The sequence below is a fragment of the Nuphar pumila genome, chromosome 17, assembly GCF_984573655.1.
Source record: "Nuphar pumila chromosome 17, dmNupPumi1.hap1.1, whole genome shotgun sequence".
Lineage (NCBI taxonomy): Eukaryota > Viridiplantae > Streptophyta > Magnoliopsida > Nymphaeales > Nymphaeaceae > Nuphar > Nuphar pumila.
Genome location: NC_143265.1, coordinates 51,470,782 through 51,478,717, shown reverse-complemented (window position 1 = coordinate 51,478,717; position 7,936 = coordinate 51,470,782).

The following is a 7,936-nucleotide window of genomic DNA, read 5'->3' as shown; positions in this document are numbered from 1 at the left end:
CATGCTCTGGGACACCAACAAATGATGTCATATAATCTTCACCTAGTCTGTATAATATTGTATAATCAAGGGTAGCTCCAAAGTTCTATCACCCACATCGTACCAACAAGTAGGGGATCTACAAAGTCTCATGTGCAGAGCTTCAAATGGCATCTCAATACTGGGGTGATAACTATTATCATAAGAAAATTTGGTCAACTTCACCTGCTTATCCCATTCACCACACCATTCCAAAACACAAGATCTAAGCAAATCTTTCGAAGTCTGGATAGTCCTCTCTGATTGCTCATCTGTTTATGGGTGAAATGCAATACTAAATCTCAGGCTCGTCACAAGGGCCATTTGTAATTGCCTCAAAAAATGGGATGTAAATCGAGGATCATGGTCATATATTATAGATAGTGGCATGCCTTGCAGTCTGACGATCACCACAACGCAAAGATCAACCAATCTCTTCAAAGTAGCATTCCTTTTAATAGGTAAAAAATATGCAAACTTCGTGAGTTTGTCAACAATTGCCCATATGAAATCATTTTGCCTACGGATTCTTGGCAATCCAAGAATGAAATCCATAGATACCTTATCCTATTTTCACTCTAGAATGTCCAAGGGTCTTAGCAAACCACCATGACTCTGGTGCTCAATCTTCACTCTCTAATAGGTGAGACATCTAGACACGTACTTGACAATATCATTCATCATACCATGCCACAAAAACTTTCTCCAAAGGTCTCTGAACATCTTCATACTCCCTGGATGAATGAAATACCTAGACCGATGTACTTCTATAAGCAACTCTTCTCTAAGAGCCTTATCATCAAAAGTCCACCACCTTACCATTTTTTATAATCTTTTTTTTTCATCACAAGTAAACTAAGATCATGTCTTATGTGTATCTGCTAAGTACTTATCATAATTAGGGCTCAACTTTTGTGATTGGGTGGTTTTATCTAAAATCTCTAGCCTTACAACTATACTCGAACACCAAATGTATCTAGAGTCTCCTACAGTCGGCTGCCAATTAATGAAATTCTTCACTAGATCCATACTCTGCTCAATCAAATAGGATATTGACGCTTTCATGTGCAAGGCATTTGCGACAACGTTCACCTTTCCAGGGTGATAGAAAATAGAGAAATTATAATATTCTAGAAACTCTATCTTCTCTGTCTAAGATTCAATTTTTTCTACAAAAAGATATACTTGAGGCTCTTGTGATCTGAGAATACTTCAAAGTTTTTTCCATATAGATAATGCCGCCAAATCTTTAGAGCGAAGATGATTGCTACTCTTTTAAAATTACATGTAGGATAGTTTCGCTCATGAATTTTTAATTGCTTAGAGGCATACGCAATCACTCTTTTGTGCGGCTTCAGAACACAACCCAAACCAATGCTTGAGGCATCCCTATACACAATGAAGCCTCTTGAACCACTCATCAAGGTTAGCATTGAGGCTGAAGACAATTTCTCCTTCAACACCCGAAAACTCTCTTCACATACTTGGCTCTCTTCTTCAACAGTTTCATCATTGGAGCCGCAATCTTGAAAAAATCTTAAATGAATCACCTATAGTATCAAGCAAGTCCCAAGAAACATTGAATCTCCATAATATTCTTGGGTTGTTTCCAAGCCATCACAACTTCAACCTTGGTCATGTCCACTTCTATACTATTTCCAAAAATTATGTGCCCCAAAAACATGATGCAATCAAGCCAGAACTCACACTTTAAAAACTTTGTGTATAGCGTATGTTTCCTCAGTGTTTTCAGCACAATGCGAAGATGCACTTTGTGTTGCTCCTCATCCTCAGAGTAAATCAAAATATCATCTATAAACATTATTATGAACAAATCCAAATAAGTCATGAATATATAATTCATCAAATCTATAAAAGAAGTTAGGGTATTCGTCAAACCAAATGGCATTACCAAAAATTTGTAATGGCCATATGTGTTCTTGAAGGTTGTTTTTTGTATATCATCAGCCTTGATACACAGTTGATGGTAACCATACCTCAGATCGATCATCAAAAATACTTTGTTCAACCTCAACTAGTCAAACAAGTCTTCAATCCTGGACATTGGATACTTGTTCTTAATTGTCATCTGATTCAACATACGATAGTCGATATATTGTCTTAATGATTCATCCTTCTTCTTCACAAATAACACTGGAGCTCCCCAGGTGACACCTTGGGCCTAATAAATCCTTGATTCATCAACTCCTGCAGTTATTTCTTTAACTTTGTTAGCTCTGCTAGAGCCATTTGATATAATGCCTTAGAAATTGTAACAGTTTCAGGCACTAAATCGATGGCGAACTCAATCTCTCTGTTAGGAGGTAAATCAATCAATTCCTCTGATAATACATCTTCGAAATCTTAAACCACCTCCACCTTCTCTATCATTGTCACCTCGTGATTTAATGTCGTAACACTTGCAAGGAATAACTGACTTCCTTGTTGAGCGTACTTCTACTTCTAAACCTTCAATGTAGGGATCAACCTCTCACTTATAGAAGGGCTCACCGCACTAAACTCGATCATGGGATGATCAAACCTCTCCAATAAGACCTTTCGGCTACGACATTGCAAACTCACAAAATGTTCGTAAAGCAAATCCATGCTGAGAATTACATCGTATCTGGATATCTCAAGAAGAATAAGATTTGTTGGGAACCCTTGCCCCTCAATCGCTACCTCGATACTCGGGTGAAACTAAATACAATTTGACTTCACTCCCAAGGGATTGACTACCTCTAGACACATGTCTAACTCCCTCGTCGGTAGACCAAGGAGTCTCACAAAATCAAAAGAAATGAAGGAATGAGTGGCACTGTAGTCAAACAACACACGTGCAAAGAAACCTTTAATGGTTAGAATACCTTCAATAACCTTATTACTCAAGCCTGCCTCCTTTATGGTGGTCATGTATGCTCGTTCAACTGGCCGCCTTTGTTGCTGGTTTTACGGAAGTGGCTAGCATTGTGACTGTGATTGCTGGTGTTGTCATCCCTAAAGTTGTGGTAGTATTGTCCTCTTCGAGCACTCCCTAAAGAAGTGCCCTAACTCTCCACACCCCAAACACGCTCCAGTCTCCAACGAACATGGATGACCACTATGTTATCTATGACATCTCTGGCAAACCTTGGTTGTGGTCGACCTCTATCTATGACCTCCTCTCTGAGTATGCCACCTCTTATACAGTCCTGTTCTACCTCTGTTCTTCAGGAATGGCTTTCTGCAACCCCCTCCTGATCTTGATGCCTCTTAGCACTTCCAGCCTTTCCTCAAGCACACCCAATCTTCCTCCATGACAATGGTCACTTCAATGGCTTTCAATGGCCTCACTCAATATCTGGGGACCACGAGTCAACACCTTGGTCTTGAGTCTATCAGTCAATTATTTCATGAACTCCATCACTCAAGCATGTTTGATCGTATAAGCATTTAAACAGTAATACTCAAGGTGATGAAATATACTCCTATACTCAAACTGTGCCATATCATTTTGTCATAGCTCTAGGAACTCTTGCATCTTACGTTATCAAACATCTACTGAGAAATAGGTATCGAAAAATGCCTCCTTGAAATCTTTCCAGGTGATCACTGTTGCTTCTACGAATGTAACCACTTGGATGGTCTTCCACCACCTTTCAGCATCATCCTTGAGTCTATATGACCCAAAGAGAGTTCTGTTTTCCTCAGGGATGTCAAGGATCTAAAAAATACGTTCAATCCCTCTGATGCAATACTTTGCCTTCTCAGGGTTCGATCTTCCCATGAATGCAAGCAGATATAAATCCATAAAACATGTATATGCCACTCCTTGCGGTTATGCCTGCTGCGATTGAATGGATTGGGTCAACGTATTAAGAGCCTCCATTATGAAGTCTCTCTGTTTGGTCCAATGCTGAGGTTGATGAGTCCTCTGCTGACTACAATACAGAAATGTGCGAGACATCTATCGACGAAAAGGAAAGAACTAAGCATAAATCCTTAACTAAGCTGGATTTTCCCGCAATCAAATCAAATCACATACATAAAAATTACAGCTTAATTATCTCAAGTCAAACATAAACCTCACTCACATATGGCGAAACATCAACAGAACATAGAGCTCAAACTTATAGACTGGATCTAGACTGCTCTGATACCAAGAATACCAAGAATGTAAACCTATATGAATATTTAATGTGAATTTTTTACAATTTTCTTTTTTCTTAATTATTTTTTCTTTTTGAAAACACAACTGAAGACTATTCTTGTTTTAAAACTACCTTTTGAATGCATGTTTTCAAACTAGGATCCAAAATTCATAAGACAATTTACATACTTATGCAAAACTAAGAGTCATTCATTTAACAAAATGTTTATCTTTATTTACATCTATATACAAGGTTCCAAAAACAGCAAAAGTAGTTTAAGGTCCACATCTCTGAATGTCCACGAGTTGTACATGTATCCTCTGCTGCCACATCCTCCTATTGTTGGAAACCTGAAAATAGGAACAATTGAAGGGGTGAGACAACACACATCTCAGTGTGATCCAACTACTCAACACGAGCGTCACAAGGTAGTAGCAAGAGATCAAGTCAGTTTGAAAAGTCACTTGGCCAAAACTCTAATTTTCAAACAAGAACAGTCAATTCTTAATTCATCAAGTGTCAACCTTTAGGAGAACTCACACTGTGAAAGGGTCTCAAGAAGTGTCGACCCTACTGAACCAAAGGTTGACCCTCAACTGGGTTAAGTCTCTTTAAAAGTACAAGGAGTCTACTCTCCCAACCTAAGAGTGGACCCTTAAAACATACATAACCCAAACCCGAAAGATGAGCCAACTTTCCCAATCTATGGGTCAACTCTTGACTCAAAAGAACCACCAAACTAATGCAAAGAAGGAGTTGACCCACCCAAACACAGGGATCAGATTTAAGAACAGATCATAATGCCAAAACTAAAAAGGAGTCGACTATCCTAACTTGAGAGTTGACCCTCAGGTATATAGTGCATCGAATACACAAACACACGCCATGTCTAACTACATGCATGAATATTTTATTAAATCTTTTCATTTGATTGTTGTTGCATTACATGATATGCATTTATTGTTATGATCTTATTTACACCAAAATAGGCACCACTCTCATAAAAAATGTAGGTATCTTTAGCCTATCCAAGGGTGTTCATTCATACATTTCCTTGTGTATTTTAACCCTTGAAGGATACCGAAAAACTTTTACCAGAGTCCGAGATCCTTCCTTCGTCAAGGTGTTCCTCTTCTTAAGACCTAGAGTCTGAGACCTTATCCCTCTCCCTATAGTCAACATAGTGCACTACTAGGCATACTGTAGCAGCTCCACCTCCATCTCGAGTGTCGGAGTCCAATGTCTCCTAAGCCTCATGGTCGAAGATGAATCTCCTAGATCCACATAACAGGGGCTTGCTCAACTATCCAAAAAATTCTCCCACAAGGTTGGTGTGGGCTTGTTTACATCTACAAGCTAGCTCAAGCCACACTGACGAGCACATCTCACCCTTTATGACAACATACAATGTATCTTGTTTTAATTTACAGTGTTCTTTTGCATCACTTTTAGTACCATGATTAACATCCACACATGTTCTTGTAATAATATACTTTTAGGGTCATTACCTTAAAATATAAATTTTATAAATACACATCCCCTTGTATTTCTTTGATATTACCAGCTTAAAATGCCCATAACTGAAATCCGCAAGATTTAACATCTCAATGCATCAAACAATATGCAATATGCATCAATGCATAAAATTTGTTTCTATTAGACCACCCATACTCATATCAGTGCCTCACTGTACAAAAGTAGCTCCAAAAAATATTAAATATTAGTATTGCAGTCCATACACAACTAATTTTAGATTGATTCATCAAACCCCATGCCTAACAACTCATACTTGAAATCGAAACACCGAGAAAACCACATTTCAGGTGTCTCAAGAGTCGACTCTCCTGAGACCAAGGATCGACCCATCTATTTAGGAGTCAACTCATTATGTTCCTGAGCCAACTCTTCACATCTATGGGTTGACTCTCCAACTACAGGGGGTCAACTCTTTTTAAAACAAGGGTGGACCCTGGCACTCCCAAGTGTCTACTCTCAAAATATAGGGGTCAACCCTCTATCCCCCAAAACACCCAATAGAGTTTTGAAAATTAGGTGTCGACCCTTGATCTGCAGGGGTCAACCCTTGGAGACAAAGCATAATGTAAATCCATAAAGGAGTTGACTCCTGACCAAATCGAAAATCCCAACTCGAAAATAGAAATTTTCAATAGAAATTCATTGATTCTCATTCTAAAATATGAGTTGAACCTTTCTAACATGCATTTCTACATGAAAACATAATCAAGATTGCATTAAACCTCGTACCCACTGAAACACACAAATGTATGCTTTTGAAAACACCATTTTCTAAGCATACAATAGACATGGGGATATACATTTTCGAAAAACTCAAACTAAAACACGGTTTGACAACTTCATAGCATACCACAAATTTCTCAGTAGAAATATTCAGGATGTACACAATAAACCACTTCCCAAACATGCCAAAAATTCATCTAAACTAGCATGGTTTCAAACACAACTCCATCTACATGCATACAAGCCCCTAAAATTTCATGGAGTAAGAGAATCACACTTTGTTAATCGCAAGAATAACGGAAAAATCTACCAATAACAGCTCCTCACTCGTAAGGAATTGAACACCGGCGAGACGAAATCGCTATACGAGAGCCCCCAAAACCGATTATATGATGTGCAACCCCTCCTCCTCCACTACAATGTGTTGGGCGTGAGGAAATATGGTGAAAGTTCGAGAGAGAGTGTGTGTGTGCGCAGTTTGGTGAAGGAGAAGAGCAAACGAGTGGAAAGAGAGAGAGGGAAGAAGATATGTGTAAAGAGAGAGAAGATTAGATTATGTTTTAATTAAAAACTATTTAATTAAATTATAACCCTCTTAATACCTATCAAGACAACCCAGTCTAGGGGGTTGAGTTGTACGACAGCTGCCCCTATTATAATTATCATAATACACTTGTAGTTGTTTTAAATTCTCTACTTACCCTTCCTATACCAAAACTTCTCTTAACTGTAAACCTATTTACCAAACAACCATTATCCAATAAAACCAAAATCTTTCAAAAAAATTCTTAACATAGCCCTTGGCAATTTAATCCTTCACATTTTTCTGAAATTTTTGTCCCAAAAATTATGATTATGCCCTTGGGTCAATTTAAATTCTATCCAAACCCGTTTTGATGATTTTAGGGTCCATCTCTCCCGAAATCTAATATAAGATAATGTAGATTATGAATTACGTGCAAAAAATCACTTTAATGTATTAAAACATGAAAAATTTTGAGTTACAGGAAACATGATGTTATAGAGAGAACTTGTCGGTGGTCTCACCCCCAGTCGTTGCTCGTCGCCGGTGACCTCACTACCTGGCTGCAAGAGAGAGAGCATTGGGGGGATCCATTCCCCCGACTTTTTTTTAAGTCCTGTCCTGTCCTGTCCTGCTCTCACCGTAATAGGGGTGAAAAAGTAAAAAGTGTTCCACGGATGCTGACACACGTTGCACGCATCTGTCACGTCCATTGTTTGTTTGGACGAGCATGATTTGCTGCTGCACCATTCCAAAATCACGACTGTCACACGGCATCAAACGTGCCCCAAAGTAACAAAAGATTAGGAACATGAGTTAAGTTAAATGTATCGCAACTCAATCCAGCAACCTTGTGTTATCTGAAACTAAGACCAAACCTTACCATTGCACTTTCATTTGATTGAGAGGTTGAAGGGTAAAAAAATCATTGTAAAAAAGTGAAAAATTACTTATATCCTACGTGAAGGGTTGGGATGGATATCCGGTAGGTCAGGCCTGGCTTGGC